The sequence below is a fragment of the Trachypithecus francoisi genome, unplaced genomic scaffold, assembly GCF_009764315.1.
Source record: "Trachypithecus francoisi isolate TF-2019V2 unplaced genomic scaffold, Tfra_2.0 Lachesis_group4, whole genome shotgun sequence".
Taxonomy (NCBI): domain Eukaryota; kingdom Metazoa; phylum Chordata; class Mammalia; order Primates; family Cercopithecidae; genus Trachypithecus; species Trachypithecus francoisi.
In genome coordinates this window covers 125121574-125141822 of record NW_022681469.1, presented here as the reverse complement: position 1 = coordinate 125141822, position 20249 = coordinate 125121574, and the positions used below count along the sequence as shown (strand labels likewise).

General features: G+C 44.6%; 1 protein-coding gene across 4 annotated transcripts in view; it reads left to right on the top strand.

Moving 5' to 3' along the window:
* The window catches only part of CALN1 (calneuron 1), a 674755-nt gene that overhangs the window by 498879 nt on the left and 155627 nt on the right, over positions 1 to 20249 (top strand). The gene's annotated exons all lie outside the window — the stretch shown is intronic.

Below are 20249 nucleotides of genomic sequence, written 5' to 3'. Positions count from 1 at the left end.
CAGCAAGTTTATCTAGGAGATGCAATCTACAGAGATCAGTTTCCAAGGGCCCAGGGCAGAGAGGTGCAGGGAATGACTTGTGGAGACAGCAAATGGAGAATTGCCCGCACACATTTTCTTACTCCTTTTTGTTTGTTTAATAATGAGAGAAAGAAGTTTGCAAATTTCATGTAACAGTACCCATGGGAGTACAGTACACATGTGAACGTAATCTGTTACAGGTTTTATGGCAGAAAAGAGATTGGTAATTACTGGTCTTATGGGGCTGACTCCCAAGGGGGAAATGCAGGTAATATTTTCATCAGCTAGATCTCACGTGCTAACATTGAAACAGAACTGGGTTCTGTGTATAAATACATTTGGTAGGGAAATTTCTATTAAGATGTAAACATCTGTCTTTAGAAGTGGGGATGTAAGCTCAGTTTCTGATTCCTTGTCTATCTTGTTTACTGTTGTATACCCAGCATCTGGCACAGTTTCTGGCATTGTGAATAAATGAATGAGAAGTAATCTTTCAGATACCTTTTGTGTTATTGTCATTGTCAGTCCAGTGATTCCACATCTATACTACTCATTGGACTGACAATGAATAGTAACTGACAAGGAGTAGTGACTTTGCTGATTATGTGAAATTCATTTAAAATAATAAGCCTTAGGCTGGGTGCAGTGGATCACACCTGTAATCCCAGCATTGTGGGAGGCCAAGGCGAACAGATCTACCTGAGGAAAGAGGGTCAAGACCAGCCTGCACAACATGGTAAAACCCCATCTCTACTAAAAATACAAAACTTAGCTGGGCGTGGTGGCACAAGCCTGTGATCCTAGCTACTCAGGAGGCTGAAGCACGAGAATCGCTTGAACTTGGGAGGTGGAAGTTGCAGTGAGCTGAGTTTGAACCACTGCACCCCACCTGGGCAATAGAGTGAGACTCTGTCTCAAAAAAAATTAAATTAGAATAAAATAAAAAGTCCTAATATCAAGACCAGGTAATGGTGTAGGAGTTTGCACCTGCATGGAGGTAGAGTGGAAGAATATAACTATTAACAAAGATCTAAAATTAGAACTGCCATTCAATCCAGCAGTCCCACTACCAGAAAAGAAATAATTATATCAAAAAGAGACTTGCACTGGTATGTTTGTTGCAGCACTATTCACAATAGCAAAGATATGGAATCAACCTACGTATCCATCAATGGAGGAACGGATAGAGAAAATGTGGCACATAGACGCCATGGAATACTACTCAGCCATAAAAAGAATGAAATCATATCTTCTGCAGCAACACGGCTGGAAGCGGAAGCTACTAACCTCAGTGAAATAGCTCAGAAACAGAACGTCAAATACCGCATGTTCTCACTTATAAGTGAGAGCTAAACAACGGGTACAGATGGACGTACAGAGGGAATGATAGATATTGGGGACTCCATAAAGAGGGAGACTGGCACGGAGGTGAGGTTTGAAAAATTTCCTATTGGGTGCAATGTACACTGTCCAGATGTTGGGTTCACGATACAATATATACATATAAGAAACCTGCATTTGTATCCTCTAAATATGCTTTTATTTTATTATTTTTTTTCTTATTCTATTTATTTATTTTTTTTTTTAGACAGAATCTTCTCTGTTGCCCAGGCTGGAGTGCAGTGGCACCATCTCGGCTCACTGTAACCTCCGCCTCCTGGGTTCCTGTCTCAGCCTCCCACGTAGCTGGGATTACAGGCACCCGCCACCACACCCAGCTAATTTTTGTATTTTTAGTAGAGACAAGGTTTCACCATGTTGACCAGGCTGATCTCGAACTCCTGACCTCAGGTGATCTGCCTGCCTCAGCCTCCCAAAGTGCTGGGATTACCCTAAATATGCATTTTTTTTTTTTTTTTTTTTAAAGAATACAGCTCTGAAGAGACATCACTTGATTTGCCCAGGAATTGAAAGAGACTAGAACTAGAAATGGATTCTGGTCCTATGAGCATCATGGAGTCTGACCACGGTCCTCTTGTGCTGATGGAGTCAGGAGTGGGTGACAGTCGTCTCTCAACTTTGCTGAAAGTATTCACCACACATACCCTCCCCACACTTTAAAAAAAAAAAAAAAAAAACTGGAAAGGTAAAAACTCAAAACCCTGGAATATGTAGAGATGTCCTAAACTCCAAGTCTCTTCTATCTATATCATGTTAAAACTCATCAGGAGAACTGGTATACCCCTATGCTCTATCCTCTGGGAAAGGAACATAGTCTTTTTGGTAGATGTTCCTGGGAGAAGGGGAAACCCATTTTCCTTTCCCCAGAAGGACTTTCCACCCATCTTAGGAAAGTTTTCCAAATATATAAAAACAACAAAGTCTGGATTCTCCAGTCCTATGTTTGTGATCTCCAAGAAAAAAATAGAACACGCTTCTGGAAAACTTGTCCAACCTTCAGAAAGATCACAACAGCGCTGGCCACATTATGTGGATGTTAGATTTCATGTTAGCTTGTCATTTAAGACCTGGCAGAAAGGAATTTCCTCCCGAACCATGAGACCTGACCAATCACTGCCTACCTTGACAGGTACTTCGCTGCTACTCAATCTGATGAAAAGGAGAGGGGCAAGCCATTCAGGTTGCTTTCTCTCCTAGCCTCTGATAGTACCACAGCTTCCAGAACATTCTTGCTTTAATTGAGCAGCCTATGCCTATCTTTTATGACTAACAAGTGACCCAAAGTAGAGGCATGTGAAAGCCTGATGATACTCCAGGTCTCCTATCATAAGGAAAGCCACTCAGAGAAGTCAGACAACATGGTGGAAAGTGATCTGAGGGTCTGATCTGTCAGTCAGGAAAGAACTCTGGGCAATGTCTGCTGTGAGGCTGGGTGGGAGACTCCGTCTGTTAAGGTAGCAGTGATGGGTCAGGTCTCACGGTGCAGGAGGAGCTGCCTTTCTGCCTGGTGTTGAATAACAAGCTAACATGAAATCTAATGGAAGAGACTACAGAATGTGGTTAGCACCATTTGATCAGCTCTGAAGCTTGGGCAAGTTGTCCAGAAGTGTGTTCTGTTCTTTCTTCAAGATCACAATCATAGGATTGGAGAATCCAGACTTTGTTGTTTTTATATATTTGGAAAACTTTCCTAAGATGGGTGGAGAGGCAAGTCCTTTTGAGGAAAAGAAAATGGGCTTCCCCTTCTCCCAGGAACTGTATATACCACATGTGCCTGGGCAAACTTGGTAGTCTGTTGGTGCCTTGTCAAGGACCAATAAGGTCTTAGACAGATAGGAAGACTACACAAAGGGGCCTCCCTGAGTTGTCTGTTGTGTCTCTACAATGAAGATAGGGAACTGGAGGAAGCCAAGAGTCTCTTGAGTTGGATTATGGATCAAACTAATAATAAGCTCATTTTAACAAGACGAGTATGAGAACAGGGCAAGAAACCTGACAAACAGGAGAACAATAGATACTGGGGGCTCCATAAAGGGAGAGGTTGGGAGGGAGGTGAGATTTGAAAAACTACCTATTGGGTACAATATATGCTATTAAGATGATGGATTCATTAAAAGCTCAGACTTCACCATGATGGAATATATCATGTAAGAGATTGGTAATTACTGCACTTTTTTTTTTTTTTGACGGAATTTCACTCTTATCACCCAGGCTGGAGTGCAATGGCACACAATCTGGGCTCACTGCAATCTCTGCCTCCCAGGTTCAAGAGATTCTCCTGCCTCAGCCTCCCAAGTAGCTGGAATTACAGGTGCATGCCACCACGCCCTGCTAATTTTTGTGCTTTTAGTAGAGATGGGGTTTCATCATGCTGGCCAGGTTGGTCTTGAACTCCTGACCTCAGGTGATCTGCCTGCTTTGGCCTCCCAAAGTGCTGGGATTAGAGGCATGAGCCACTGCACCTGGCAGAAACTTGCACTTTCTTAGTGCGAGGTGTGAGCCGCAGCACCCAGCCTAAAGTTTTCAGTCTTAAAATGAGAATACTCCTAGTTTCTTCTCCTTCTTCAAAAACAAAGCACAACAAAAAATCCAGAGAATCAACTCACTTCATTTCTGTCTAATTCACTGGAAAACTGCATTAATCTGTCTGAGAACTGAAGTTCCTTAAGAGGTTTGCCATTTATAAGTTGAGGAAGGCATTTTAGGTTTGCAGTGATCAGTACAGGTGACAGATCGTAATGGGGAAGAAAAAGAGTGTCAAGGTTTGAGAGTGGTGTCTTTTTTGGGGTTTGATTTTTTGCAGGGTGAAATATTTCATCCCTGAGTTTCTTACTACAAAAAAGAATGTCTTTGTTTTATTTTTTAAACCTCTTTATTTTCCTTTTTAGGCTTTTGTATCTGATTTCACCATGTTTTTGTCTTTCCAGAATCATTAATGATAAATTCTTACAGCCAAGAAAAATATTAGATTTAACCATGAATTAAAAAGTCACAGTCCCACCCACCTCCTATCAATCTTTCCAAAAGAAGTAAATCAAAATTCTTTCACAGAAAATGAAAGTGAAAGAAAATGAAAGTCCATCAAAGCTAAGAGTAGCTGCTTGATTACTTTGGCGTCCAGACCATGTCTTCGGTTGAGATAGAAACAAGGTGATTAATTTCAAAGCTACTCACCACCTCCCCACCAATTCATAAAGCTCCCGTGAATGGAGATGCAGGATTGACTATCCAAAAATAAAGTATAGGGCCGGGTGCAGTGGCTCACACCTGTAATCCCAGCACTTCGGGAGTCCAAGGTGGGTGGATCACCTGAGGTCTTGAGTTTGAGAGCAGCCTGGCCAACATGGTAAAACCTCCCCCAACTAAAAATACAAAAATTAGCCAGGCCTGATGGTGGGTGCCTGTAATTCCAGATTCTCAGGACGCTGAGGCAGGAGAATCACTTGAAGCTGGGAGGCAGAGATTGCAGTGAGCTGAGATCGTGCCACTTGCACTTCAACTTGGGTGACAGAGTAAGACTCTGTCTCAAAAAATAAAATAAAATAATAAAATAAAATATGAATGTTCCTGGCTTGCTGTGTACCTACACTGCTACATACAATCAAAACTTTAAATTGGGACTGGACACAGTGAGCCCCTGTAATCCCAGCACTTTGGGAGGCTGAGGCTAGAGGATAACTTGGGGCCAGGGGTTTGAGATCAGCATGGGCAACATAGCAAGACCCTACCTCTGTTTTAAAAAAAAGTTATCAAAACAAAAATAATAATAATTTTAAAAAATACTTTAAATTGAAATAATGCCCAATAGTAAAATTTCCGGGCACTCATATCTGCAGTCTCCCAAGTCCTCCCCTGTAGCATACATATGTGCCCTCAATCATCCCACTCATCACAAAAGGAAACAAAAGAAAGTTCCTTTCTGCTATTAAAATTCTAGAACTGCCTGGGCACAGTGGCTCATGCCTATAATCCCAGTACTTTGGGAGGCTGAGGAGTGAGGATCGCTTGAGGTCAGGAATTTGAGACCAGCCTGGCCAACATGATGATACTAAAAATACAAAATTTATAATACAAAATACAAATACAAATACAAAATACAAAATATACAAAATATATAATACAAAATACAAAAATTAGCTGGACATGGTGGCACATGCCTGTAATCCCAGCTACTTAGGAGGCTGAGGCAGGAGAATCACTTGAACCCGGGAGGCAGAGGTTGCAGTGAGCCGAGATCACGCCATTGCTCTCCAGCCTGGGCGACAGAGCGAGACGCCATCTCAAAAAGAAAAAAAAAAAAAAAAAATCAGACGTAGATGGCCCAGTCTATACTGTCTCAGTTGGGGTACTTTCAGTGAAAATGGCAGCTCTGAAATCGCCAGGTATCACCCAGGTGCCAGACTGAATAGCGGCTTTTCACTCTTGAGCCCCCAAGCCCTCCTAGAGTATATTCTACTTCTGACTTTCCTCCCCGAGGAGGTTGTCCATCTGCTTGTTCTGAAATAAGTGCATCATAGTCAGGTCACGTTGGAATCTGACTCCTTCCTGGACAGATCTCCTGAGTTCCAGAACATCAGGGGCTTATTGAGCCAGGGCATGCTCAAAACTTAAGGTCTGTGCTCTATATTACCTCTATGTTGATTTGTTTTTTAATCTAAGGAAAGCAATGCAGCATGTTCTGTATTATTTTCCACTTAGACCAGTGGGGAAAGCGCTCATTTTGGGATTCAACAGACCTGGATTTGAACCCCTGCTGTGCCACTGACTAAGTATGGAATCTCTAAATTCACTGATTCCTGCAGTCCTCACTTACGGAGTAGGGGTCATGTTGACCTCAAAGAGCATTTTGAGATTTAAAAAATGGAATGTTGTAAAAAGTTGATCAGCTTTTCAGCCTCTCCACTGTGTCATTCCCATTAGAATACTGATACAGTTTGGCTGTGTCCCCACCCAAATCTCATCTTGAATTGTAGCTCCCATAATTCCCACATGTTGTGGGAGGGACCTGGTGGGAGATCACTGAATCATGGGGGCGATTTCCTCCATACTGTTCTCATAGTAGTGAATACATCTCACAAGATCTGATGGTTTTATTAGGGGTTTCCCCTTCCACTTGGCTCTCACTCTCTCCTGCCTGCCACCATGTAAGATGTGCCTTTGCTTTTCCTTCATTTTCTGCCATGATTGTGGGGTCTCCCCAGCCATGCGGGACTGTGAATCCATTAAACTTCTTTCCTTTTCAAATTACCCAGACTTGGGTATATCTTTATTAGCAGTATGAGAAGGAACTAATACAGATACACACATACTTAAACAATCCTCATCCTAAAAAACAACATTGCACGCCTTGTAAGATGTGGGTAAAATTAATAATAATAATAATAATCAAATGAAACTCTTTGTTCCCCTGTGGAGAAGAGTTAAACCTCACTCCTCTTCTCTGCTCTGAATCAACCCCCCAAATAGTAGTCTATACTCACTGCTGCCAATTCTCTTCTCCCATTGACTCCTGAATCTACTCTGTCTGGATTTTCATTCTTGCCATTCCATAAAACAAAACAGCTCTAGTGGAGGTCACTGATGACCACCATGTTGCTAAATCCAACAGTCAATTCTCAATCCATATCTTCTTTTTAATGTCTGAGATAGGGTCTTATTCTGTCACCCAAGCTGGAGTACAGGGGCATGATCACAGCTCACTGCAGCCATGGCCTCCCAGGCTCATGCAATCCTCCTGCCTCAGCCTCCTGAGAAGCTGGGACTACAGGTGCATACCACTATGCCCAGCTAATTTTTATTTTTATTTTTTAATTTTTTTAAATTTTATGTTTTTGAGATGGAGTCTTACTCTATTGCCTAGGCTGGAGTGCAGTGGCACAATCTTGGCTCACTGCAACCTCTGTCTCCCTGGTTCAAATTATTCTCCTGCCTCAGCCTCCCTAGCAGCTGGGAGTACAGGTATGTGTCACTACAACCAGCTAATTTTTTTGTATTTTTAGTAGATATGGGGTTTCAAGATGTTAGCCACGCTGGTCTTGAACTCCTGACCTCAAATGATCAGCCCCCTTGGCCTACCAAAGTGCTGTGATTACAGGCATGAGCCGCAGTGCCTGGCCCCATTTTTAAATTTTTCGTAGAGATGATGTCTTGCTATGCTGCCCACATTGGCCTCAAATTCCTAGCCTCAAGCAGTCCTCCCGCCTCAGCCTCCCAAAGTGCTGGGATTACAGGCTTGGGCCACTGTGCCTAGCCTTTACCCCTGATTCTCTAGCAATAGTGAATTCATTGCAGTTGTTCCAGTAAGCCGGATTCTCAGGTTCTCTTTTCTTTGAGAGACTGAGATGATGTTTTTTTGTCCACATTGCCAACCACCAACCGCACCTTGCCGGGCTAGCTCTCCCTGTCTATAAAAACATTTCCTAGCTGCCTCCCTCACCCCCCAGGAGTCAGGTGCCTCCTATGTTCCCCTGTAGAAATGTCAGCCCAGTCCCATCGGAGCATCTGCCCCATGACATGGAAATTGGTCCTCTACTTGTCAGTCTCTGCAAAGCCCTGCCAGCCATTGGGTCCCCACTCCCAGCACAATGCCTAACACATAAATTGCACTCAGTAAATATTTATTTCTCAGGAAACTTTATCAACAATTATTCAAAACACTTTTGCACACATCTCAGAAGAGCTATTATGAAGATAAAATGCCGTAATAGGCATGAAACCACCTTAGAATGCAGAAAACACCAGAAAGAGAATATATATATTAAAACAGGAAATTGACTTTTCTCCAAAGCTTTGACAGTATATAAAGGAGAAAAAGAGGTAACTGTATCTTTATCCTGCCAATGATACAGCAATTTTAGTGGCCTGGAGTGGTCATTTGAGATGATAAATTAATTCTTTTAACACAAGTGTGTGTTGATCACATCTACTTAAATAGTGTAGGGAACAAGGCTATGTGGAAAATATTAAGATGAAGAATAGGATGGAGAAGAGAAGCCATGGACACCGACAGATTAAGATAAAGTGTGGACAACTGAAACAGGTGCAGTGGCTCGTGCCTGTAGTCCCAGCTACTTGGGAGGCCGAAGTGGAAGGCTTGCTTGAGGCCAGGAGTTCGAGACCACCCTGGGCAACATAACAAGACCCCATTCCTGCAAAAAATTAAAAATATCAGCTGGGTGTAGTGCTGCGTTCCTGTAGTCCCAGCTACTCAGGAGGCTGAGGAAGGAGGATTGCTTGAATCCAGGAGTTTGAGGCTGCAGTGAGCTATGGTCACACCACTACACTCTAACCTGGATGACAGGGCAAGACCTTATCTACAAAAAATAAATAAATTATAGAGGACTGAGTCACGAAAGCCATGCAAAAGGCATTTATGACAAGCTAAAGAGGAAGACACTTTCTCCCGTTAGAGGAATCAAAGAAGACTTTCTGGGGATTAGAAGAAGCTGGACAGGTCTTGATGAGCTTTGAATGTGAAGGCAGGAAGGATGCAGGGATCCTACAGGGCCGAGCCAACGACAGCATGGTGGGACTTGGTTTTAGAAAGAAGAATCTAGCAGATTGTGCAAGGGGGAGCAGCGCAGCACCTACGGCTATACCTGTAGTAGTCCAGGAATGAACTGAGATCGCTAGTGTAGCGATCTACACTAGCTTTCTTGGGTCATGGAAGTATGCAGCCATGGCTTCCTTGGGTCACGGAAGTGATGCAGAGATTGAGCATTTGGAGGACCCATCAAATCAGCTTTCATTTGCCACTAGCCTCAAAAAGGAAGCATTGCCGCCTGGCCAAGGGACAAGCCTATGTGGGCCCCTTTCCCTCACCCAGAGCCGAGTCCTTGTGGCAGAGCAGCTCCTTCTCTGCTGACATGCACGCCTTCCCTGGACCAACTGTAGAGTCTTTATCATATTAATACCAACATCTTCCTCAGGCAAGGAGGTGAGGGGGGTGCACTTGGCAAAGGAAGAAATGACTGGGAGTCATGGAGCCCCTGTTGAGGCGTCAGCGTGGAGCCAAGAGTGGGAGGACCCTGAGCAAGAAAGTTCCATGATTCAGGAAGATCCTGCCAGGTGACCTGTGGTATCTTCAATTTAGCAGTTGCAGGTCGCATATCCAATTCAACAGATCAGTGATTTGATAGAGATGCAAGAAGGAAGCTGCTGGGGCAGACTCTTCATTTTTCATACTTCAGCTAGCAACTGTTTCTCTTGAAGATGTCCCAGAAAGCAGACTCACTCACGTCCCGGGGTGGTCCTGCCTGGTTCTCCCTCCACCATCAGCAGCCGCATCTGTTGGTTTGGGCAAGTGATGGATTCGTTGGGTCGGTCTCCCAGTAGGGGAATAGAAAAAAAAAAGGCGGCAGCAGTTTGACAAACTAGAGCACAGAAAAAGCCCAAGACGTAAGAAGATCCACCATTTTGCAGGTCGCTTGCATGCATTTCAAATCCTTTGATTTCAAATCCTGGCGAAGGGCGAGCCATTCGGAACCAGCCAGTGAGCCACAGATGCCAGCTTTTCTGGCTGTGATCAGTTTTGTTTTAGTAGGGTGTGCGACATCTGCCAATCCAAAGAGTATATTTAGAGATGCTATAACAGACCAGACTCCTCACTGAGTTCTTGCAGAAGCTGGAAAAACGTGTTTCTGTTATTCGTGTTCTTTTTTTTCTTTTTTCTGGAGATGGAATATTGCTCTGTCGCCCAGGCTGGAGTGCAGGTCATGATCTCGGCTCACTGCAACCTCCACCTCCTCGGTTCAAGCGATTCTCTTGCCTCAGCCTCCCAAGTAGCTGGGATTACAGGCACGCACCATCATGCCCAGCTAATTTTTGTATTTTTAGTAGAGACGGGGTTCACCGTGTTGGCCAGGCTGGTCTTGAACTCCTGACCTCAGGTGATGCACCTGCCTCGGCCTCCCAAAGTGCTGGAATTACAGGCATAAGCCATGCGCCCAGCCGTTTCTGTTATTCTTTAGTGGAAGTAAAAGCATTTCTTTACTGAGAGTGTTTTCTGGAGACTACATGGTGCTAGAGAGCTCTTTGATCAAAGTCCCTTATGCCATACAAAAAGAAAAGGATGTTGTGCCCTAGAGACAGCTACGGCTGTCATCTTTTGACTGAGTAATTAAACTGATATTTACTAAGAGCCTACTATGTGCCCAGCAGATTTCAGGCACTGGCCGTGAATGAGAGAGACAGAGGGGGAAACAGATAATAGATGAACAAATAAACAAGGAAATGCCATTTATGGATAAGTGTTATGTTAGAAATAAAACGGGGGGATAGACGGGGGCCTACTTAGGAATGACTGGTTAGGGCAGGCTTCTCAGAGAAGGTGAAATGTCTAGGAAAGGAATGACAAGGTGGAGCCGGCTTTATGAAGAACTCTGGGAATCCCATTCTGTGCAGAAGGAACAGCAGGTACAAAGTCCTAAGGTAGGAGCAGCTTGGCATGTTCCCAGAGCATAAAGAAAGCCAGTCTGGCTGGAGCAGACTGAGGGAGGCTGGCTGGTGCCAGAAGCACAGTGGGCAGGGCTGATCAGGTAGGAGTCTGGATGTGATTTCCCGTGTGGTCTGAAGCAGCTTTAAGTTTAAACAGGTGTGTTCTGACTGGATTTACAGTTTCAAAGTCTGACTCACTCAGGTGACTCCGTGGATCGGGGGTGTTAGGGACAAAAGAAAGACTTGACTACTCCAGGTCAGGGAGTAACCCAGCATGAGCTGATTTGGGCCAGAGTAGTGGGGAGAGGATCAATTCAGGCTATGCTTGCAAGTCTTTAAGAGGACCGTGGTCTGGCTGTGATCAGTTTTGTCTTAGTAGGGTGTGTGACATCTGCCAATCCAAAGAGTATATTTAGAGATGCTATAACAGACCAGACTCTTCACTGAGTTCTTGCAGAAGCTGGAAAACTTTATTTCTGTTATTAGTTTAGTTTTGTTTTGTTTTTGTTTTTGTTTTGAGATGAAGTGCTGTTCTGTCACCCAGGCTGGAGTACAGTGGCATGATCTTGGCTCACTGCAACCTCCGCCTCCTGGGTTCAAGTGATTCTCTTGCCTCAGCCTCCCAAGTAGCTAGAATTACAGGCACACAACTGGGCAACAGAGCAGTACTCCAGCTCAAAATGATAATAATAATAATAACAGACGTAAATTTTTCCAGCTTCTGCAAGAACTCAGTGAAGAGTCTGGTCTGTTATAGCATCTCCAAATATACTCTTTGGATTGGATTGGTCGTAGGGATGGCATGTTGAAGGAAGACACAGAATCAAAGATGATGCCTAGGTTTTTTGGCAAGTACTCTGCAGTATCCAAAAATGCATGGTAGTGATTGTCGGAGACCTAGATCCTATCCTCAACCCTTCCATGTATCTATGGGTGACCTTGAATGAGTCCCTCTGCCTCAGTTTCCTCACCCGTAAAATGATGGCGTTGGAAGAGATTACATGGAAGACCCCTTTCCACCCTGCCCACACCTGTGTGTGGCTGAAACAACTGCGAGCAATTCTCCTCCCATAAGGGGCTCACTCTCCAGGTATTACCGGGGGAGGGTGTTCAGGTTCTTGGCATCTCGAACAAGGAATTGGACAAAACACACAAACAAAGCAAGCAAAGCATGAAGCAACAAAAGCAGAGACACTCCACAGGTTGGGAGCAGGCCCAGGCATAGGGGCTCAAGAGCCCTGTTACATAATTTTTTAGGGTTTATATACCCTCTAAGGCCTGGTTTGGTGGCTCACGCCTGTAATTCCAGCACTTTGGGAGGCAGGGGTGGGTGAATCACTTGAGGTCGGGAGTTCCAGATCAGCCTGGCCAACATGGTGAAACTTCATCTCTACTACAAACAAAAATTAGCCAAGCACAGTGATGCATGCCTGTAATCCCAGCTACTCAGGAGGCTGAGGCAGGAGAATCGCTTGAACCTCAGAGGGAGAGGTTGCAGTGAACCGAGATCGCACCACTGCACTCCAGACTGGGCAACAGAGCGAGACTCCATCTCAAACAAACAAACAAACAAAAACCCTCTCAAGGTTTCCATTGGTTCCTTGGTATATGCCTTATGTAAATGAAGAGGATGAAGTAAAGTTACAGTCATTTACCCGACGGACACCCTATGTAAATGGAGAGGATATTTCCTGCCATCGCTGAGGTGTTTCTATTTGATTTAGCTCTAGGAAGTCCTTATGTTCCCTGTCTCCAAACCCTGTTCTCCTGCCTCACAGCCTGTCAGGGTTTCACTTCCTTCCTCTGAATGTCCACAATATTTATGACCAGTCCTTCAGTCCAGACCACACTGTCATAATGACAAACTGGCAGCATGGAAAACAAATTCTTTAATTTTTTTTTTTTTTTTTTTGAAGAGAGGGTCTTGCTGTGTCACTCAGGCTGTAGTGTAGTGGTGCCGTCACAGCTCACTGCAGCCTGGAACTCCTGGGCTCAAGCAGCGCTCCCATCTCGGCCTTCCAAAACATTGGGATTGCAGGCACGAGCCACTGCACCTGGCTGAAAACAAATTCTTTTTTTTTTTTGGCTGACTGCAACCTCCACCTCCTGGATTCAAGTGATTCTCATGCCTCAGCCTCCCAAGTAGCTAGGATTACAGGCATGCACAACTATGCCTGGCTAATTTTTTATTTTCGGTAGAGATGGGGATCTCACCATGTTGGTCAGGCTGGTCTGGCATTCCTGACCTCAGGTGATCAACCCTCCTCAGCCTCCCAAAGTGCTGGGATTACAGGCATAAGCTGTCGCACCCAGCCTGAAACCAAATTCTAATGGAGCTCAGTGTCACATGTATGATGACTCTCTCTTAGAAAGTCATGGCTTCCTTGGGTTGTGGGAGTAATAGAGAGACTAAGCATTTGGAAAGACCCATCAAATCAGCTTTTATTTGCTGATTTGATTTGCTGATCAAAAAGGGGCCATTGCTGCCTGGGCAAGGGAAGAGACTATGTGGTCCTCTTCCCCACACTCAGAACAGAGTCCCTGTGGCAGGGCGGCTCCTTCTCTGCTGACATCCACACCTTTCCTGGACTGACTGCTGAGTCCTCATAATACAGGCGTCCTCCTCAGGGGTGCTGGCTCAGCATGCACCATCGCCCTTTCAATGAGAAGTCTGGCAGCATAATTATCACTTGAACAAAATATGGGCATCAGTACCCCCAAAATGCACTACCCCCCATGGATCTTCCTACATACCCAGCTCCCCAGAAAAGAGAAGAAAAAAGCACGTCCACATCTTTCTTTCCCTTTCCCTTTCCCTTCCCTTTCCTTTTTTTCAGACTCCTGACCTCAAGTGATCAACCTGCCTCAGCCTCCCAAAGTGCTGGGATTACAGGTGTGAGCCACCACGCCCGGCCCTCACATCTTTCTGAAGAAGTGGCTGTTGGCCAGGCGCGGTGGCTCACACCTGTAATCCCAGCACTTTGGGAGGCTGAGGTGGGCAGATCACGAGGTCAGGAGATCAAGACCATCCTGGCTAACATGGTGAAACCCCATCTCTACTAAAAATACAAAAAATTAGCCGGGTGTGGTGGTGGGCGCCTGTAGTCCCAGCTACTCTGGAGGCTGAGGCAGGAGAATGGCATGAACCCGGGAAGCAGAGCTTGCAGTGAGCCAAGATCACGCCACTGCACTCTAGCCTGGGTGACAGAGCGAGACTCCATCCCAAAAAAAAAAAAAAAAAAAGAAGCGGCTGTTTATACAGCTTTTCCAATCTCTGCTGTTGGTAATTCCTTTGGCCTTCCTTTCATGGGTTCAGGTGTCTTTTTGCTTTGGGAATAGATCTGTTAAACTCATCCACTTATCTACCCCTTTCTTTCTTCCTTTTGAACCAGTCCTAGCGAGGAAGACAAGAATCCTGTGGGTGACTGGGTACCTTTCCTTAGAAGAGGGGTTAGAAGAGGGGTTACGTTAGCCCAAACCTGAGGATGGGGAGATTCAGAGGTACTGAGGGGAGCAGAGAAGGTATAAGATATGTCAGCTAGGCGCAGTGGCTCTAGCTTGTAATTCCAGCACTTTAGGAGGCCAAGGCAGGTAGATCACTTGAAGTGTGAGGTCAAGAGTTTGAGACCAGCCTGGCCAATATGGTGAAACCCTATCTTTACTAAAAATACAAAACTTAGCTGGGTGTGGTGGCATGTGCCTGTAATTCCAGCTACTTGGGAAGCTGAGGCAGGAGAATCTCTTGAACCTGTGAGGCAGAGGTTGCAGTAAGCTGAGATTGCAACACTGCACTATAACCTGGGCGACAGAGCAAGACTCTCTCTAAAAAAAAAAAAAAAGTGGCTACAGTAGTGGGTTCTAGAAACTGCCAAGAGTCATTGGGAAAAGTGAACTTTGTCTAAATAGTGGTCCTTAGAACAAATGACATTTCAACAGCAAGATATTGGTAATATCACAAGTCACTAAAGAGGTAAATCGGAATGGTTAGGAGTGGTTTACATCTTGCAATTTTTATTTTATTTTATTTATTTATCTTTTTGAGACGGAGCCTCTCTCTCTCTCACCTAGGCTGGAGTGCAGTGGCCCAGTCTTGGCTCACTGCAGCCTCTGCCTCTTGGGTTCAAGCAGTGCTCCTGCCTCGGCCTCTCAAATAGCTTGGATTACAGGAACCCACCCCTACAATCGGCTAATTTTGTATTTTTAGTAGAGACGGTTTCACCATGTTGACCAGGCTGGTCTCGAACTCCTGACCTCAGGTGATCCACCTATCTTGGGCTCCCAAAGTGCTGGGATTATAGATGTGAGCCACCATGCCCGGCAGCAAATTTTAAAAATCCTGACTGCATTATGAGAACAGTATTTCAAGGTGACCCATTTATGCGGAGATTTTTAGAAGAAAAAAAAATATCCAGTATAATTTTCTTCACTTTTAAGCCCAGTGATATTTTCAGAAATTCAAGACGTACCACAGCATAGGAAAAGGGTGTGCTGAGAGAGTCTCCGGCTTCCACGTCTGATCTCATTCTCACTGTCAGTATCATATCTTCATTGTACTGGATTTTAACTGAAACTGAAAGATGTCCTCTGATTTTCTGTCCATTTCTATAAAATTGCCTTAGTTCATGATGTGGTTGCATTGCCTGAGATAATGTACAAAAAACTCCCATTGGCTGGGCATGGTGGCTCAAGCCTGTAATCTTAGCGGTTCGGGAGGCTGAGGTGGGTGGATCGCCTGAGGTCAGGAGTTTGAGACCAGCCTAGGCAACATAGTGAAACTCCGTCTCTAGTAAAAATACAAAAATTAGCCAGGTGTGTTGGTGGGTGCCTGTAATCCCAGCTACTCAGGAGGTGAGAATGGCTTGAACCCGGGAGTCGGAGGTTGCAGTGAGCCGAAATCGTGCCACTGCATTCCAGCCTGGGTGGCAGAGCAAGACTCTGTCACAAACAAACAAACAACAACAACAACAACAACAACAAAAACACAACTCCCACCAAATGTGGCTCCTGCATGGTGGTTCATGCCTATAATCCCAGCGCTTTGGGTCAAGGTGGAAGGATTGCTTGAGCCCAGGAGTTCATGACAAGCCTGCGGAACACAGCAACTCACCTAAGGTTTCAGGTGACTGAAAAACAGCAGTTTCCTTGCCATCACTCATGGCACCGAATTCAAAGTCAGGAAATCCTGATTCTAGACCATGTCAGGTACCATCCGATGCCTTACAGTTTATTTTCCATCTCGGAGGAAAAAAGGCTTTGTCATGCTTGCCTCATGACAGATGTGGGAAAATGATGTATGTGTATGCAACGTTCTTGGCTGTCTAGGCACGGTGGCTCACACCTATAATCCGAGCATTTTGGGAGGCCAATGCAGGAGGATTGCTTGAGCCCAGGAGTTCAAGACCAGCCTAGGCAACATAGCAAGACTTCGTCTCTTAAAAAGAAATTAACTGAGTCTGTTGGCATGCACCTGTAGTCCTAGCTACTCGAGACGCTGATGCAGGAGGATCACTTGAGCCCAGGAGGTCAAGGCAGCGGTGAGCTATGATTGCACCACTGCACTCCAGCCTGGGTGACAGAGCAAGACCCTGTCTAAAAAAAAAAAAAAAAAAAAAAAAAAAAAGGTGTAAGGCAACATAAATTCAGGCTACCTTTATCATTGTCACTATTTTTATAAGAATTAGATTTTGTTACTCAAGATCTTGGGAAACAGACAAAAATAGAAATGTATGAAGATATTCTGATTTCCCTCCTTTAGAGGAACTTTTTTTCTTGTTATGTTCTTCAGCTAATTAAAACAAAATGAGCCCAAAATCTACCATTTCTCTAAGGTCCATAATTTCCAAAAATCCTTTTGGAACTCGAATTGCCTGGCTACTCCACAAAGTCTGCATTTGAGCTTCCACCAAATGCGATCCCTAAAGCGGCCCTCACCCCCTGCCTCTGCGGAGCAGAATTCCATTCATGGGGAAGTCCTTCAGAAGCCTGCCCAAGGTGTCTCTGCCCTACCTTCTCTGAACTCTAGAGCAGCGGTCCCCAACCTTTTTGACACCAGGGACCAGTTTTATGGAAGATAATTTTTCCACAGACCAATGAGGAGGGATGGTTTCCATATAATGCAACCACATTACGTTTATTATGTACTTTGCTTCTATTATTATTGATTGCAATATAGAATGAAATAATTATATAACGCACCATCATGTAGAATGAGTGGAAGCCCTGAGCTTGTTTTCCTGCAGCTAGATGGTCTCATCTGGGGATGATGAGAGACTGTGACAGATCATCAGGCATTAGATTCTCACAAGAAGTCCTCGACCTAGATCCCTCACACATGCAATTTGCAATAGGGTTTGAGCACCTATGAGAATCTAATGCTGCAGCGGATCTGACAGGAGGTAAGTTCAGGCAGCAATGTTTGCTCACCTGCCACTCACCTCCTGCTGTGTAGCCTGGTTCCTGACAGCCAACAGACTGATGCTGGTCCACGGCCCAGAGGCTGGGGAGCCCTGCTTCAGAGCACTGGCACTCTGCAATGCCTGTTTCATTCTCATTGGGTTGTGCCTCGGGTTGGTGCTTAACTGTGTTATTTTGTATATCTTGTTGACTTAATGCCTTAGTCCATTTTGTGTTGCTATAAAGGAATATCCAAGACTGGGTAATTTTTAGAAAGAAAAGAGGTTTATTTGGCTCCTGGTTCTGCAGGCTGTACAAGAAGCATGGAGCCCACATCTGATTGGCTTCTGGTGAGGACTCAGAAAGCTTTTATTCATGGTGGAAGGGAAGGGGGAGCAGGTACATGACATGGTGAGAGAGAAAGCAAGAAAGAGAGGCCATGCTCTTTTAAACAACCAGCTCTCCTGTGAGCTAATAGAGAAGCTACTTATTACTGTGGGGAGGGCTTCAAGACATTCATAAGGGATCCGCCCCATGACCCATGCCCCTCCCACTAGACCCCACCTCCAGTCCTGGGGATCACATTTCAGTATGAGATTTGGAGGGCACAAACACCCAAACTATATCACTTAGCTAGATTTCAGTGTAGTCACCTCTAGGGAAAGACGTAAATGTGTTTTCCGCTCCCTCCTAACTCTTTTTCCGGGGTAGCCGATTTCTTCATGAGCACAAATTCAAAGATTAGAGAGAGGGTAGCAATTGTTTGTAAACATAACAGATTCTTGGCTTGGGACTTATTAATTAACTCACTCATTTATAATTAGTAATTGACTCATTAAGCGTTTTGATGGCAATTAGTTTTTTAAAGAACAGCTTAGACACAATAGGTAAATTATTACATAAATTCAATCAGAATTTTTTTTTTTTTTTGAGATGGAGTTTCATTCTTGTTGCCCAGATTTGAGTGCAATGGCGGGATTTCAGCTCGCTGCAGCCTCTACCTCCCAGGTTCAAGCAACTCTCCTGCCTCAGCCTCCCAAGTAGCTGGGATTACAGGCATGTGCCACCATGCCCGGCTAATTTTGCGTTTTTAGTAAAGACAGGGTTTCACTATGTTGGCCAGGTTGGTTTCAAATCCCTGACCTCAGGTGATCCACCTGCCTTGGCCTCCCAAAATGCTGGGATTACAGGTGTGAGCCACTGTGCCCAGCCAATGTGTTCTTATTTTTTATTTTTTAAAATAGAGATGGGGTCCCACCATGTTGCCCACGTTGATCCTGAACTCCTGGACTCAAGTGATCTGCCTGCCTCGGCCTCCCAAAGTGCTGGGATTACAGGCGTGAGCCACTGCACCCAGCTTAGCGGCATTGTTTAACACCACAAAAACATCATATAACCACTGAGCTCCTCAGAAGGAAGATGGCGAAAGCTCACTGCTCAGCAGTGACTAGATTCATAACCCAGGGCTTTGGTCTATTTGTTTTAGGCTTAATTCTTGCAGATTTGGGGAATGTCAGATTCTAAAACTTGAGTTCATTATTCCTGTCAATTCAGGGCACACCCTTACCATAAGCCCATGAAAGACACCCTGTTATTTTATTATTTTTTCTTTATCTCCATGCTCACTCCCCATTTTCATCCTGTCTATACATAGGTGTCTTTGAAAATAAATATTATTGCCAACCCCAATTTAATTTTCCAAGGTCCTGTTCCAAGCACTTTTATACACATTGTCTTCTTTCATCCTCCCAATAGCACTATGAGAAACATTGCTTTGGCCTGGCATGGTGGCTCACTCCTGGAATCCCAACACTTTGGGAGGCTGAGGTGGGTGGATCACCTGAGTTCATGAGTTTGAGACCAACCCGGCCAACATGGTGAGGCCCCGTCTCTATTAAAAATAAAAAAATTAGCTGGTGTGATGACACATGCCTGTAGTCCCAGCTACTCGGGAGGCTAAGGCACGAGAATCGCCTGAACCCCAGAGGCAGAGGTTGCCGTGAGCTGATATCATGCCACTGTGCTCCAGCCTGGGTGACAGAGCGAGATCCTGTCTCAAAAAAAGAAAGAAAAATTCTTTTGTCGTTCCCATTTAACAGAAGAGGAAACAGAGGCGTGGATACATGAAGTAATTTTTCCAAGATCACGCATTAGCATATGGCAGCGTGAGGACTCGAATCCAGGCACCCTATACGTAAAGCCTGAGCTCTATCACTCTGCAGTACTCTATCTACTCTGCAGTTTAAAATATAGTGTGTTGTTTTGTGTGTGTGTGTTTTAAAATGTATTTGAATGTTATTGTGCAACTACTGTGAAACCAGAAAGTGTGAGACAGGTCTCAATAAATTTAGAAAGTTTATTTTGCCAAGGTTGAGGACTCGCCCATGACACAGCCTCAGGAGGTCCTGACGACCTGTGCCCGAGGTGGTTGAGGCATAGCTTGCTTTTATCCATTTAGGGAGATAGGAGACATCAATCAATATATGTAAGGAGTACATTGGTTCGGTCTGGAAAGGTGGGACAACTTGAATCAAAGGTGGAAGGTTGGAATGGGGGAAGGGACTTCCAGGTCACTGACAGGTGATACACAAATGGTTACATTCTTTTGAGTTTCTGATTAGCCCTTCCAAAGGAGGCAAATCAGATATGCGTCTATCTTCAGTGGGCAGAGGGGTGACTTTGAATAGAATGGGAGGCAGGTTTGCCCTAAGCAGTTCCCATCTTTAGCTTTCCTTACTGATATTGGGGGCCCAAGATATTTTCCTTTCATACTACAGGTATCCTTCTGTATCTTACTTTCTTCATTCTACATTATGCTTTTAAGATCTAATCACCTGCTAAAGATATCACTAGTTGATTGATCGCCACAGCGCATTCCATCACATCCATCCATCTCAGCTTACTCTTTTTTTTTTTTTTAACTTGAAGCACAAATGCTTTATTTAAAGGCACATCTCAGTTCCTGTGTGGCGGGCAAAAAATAAAATAAAGGAGCAGAT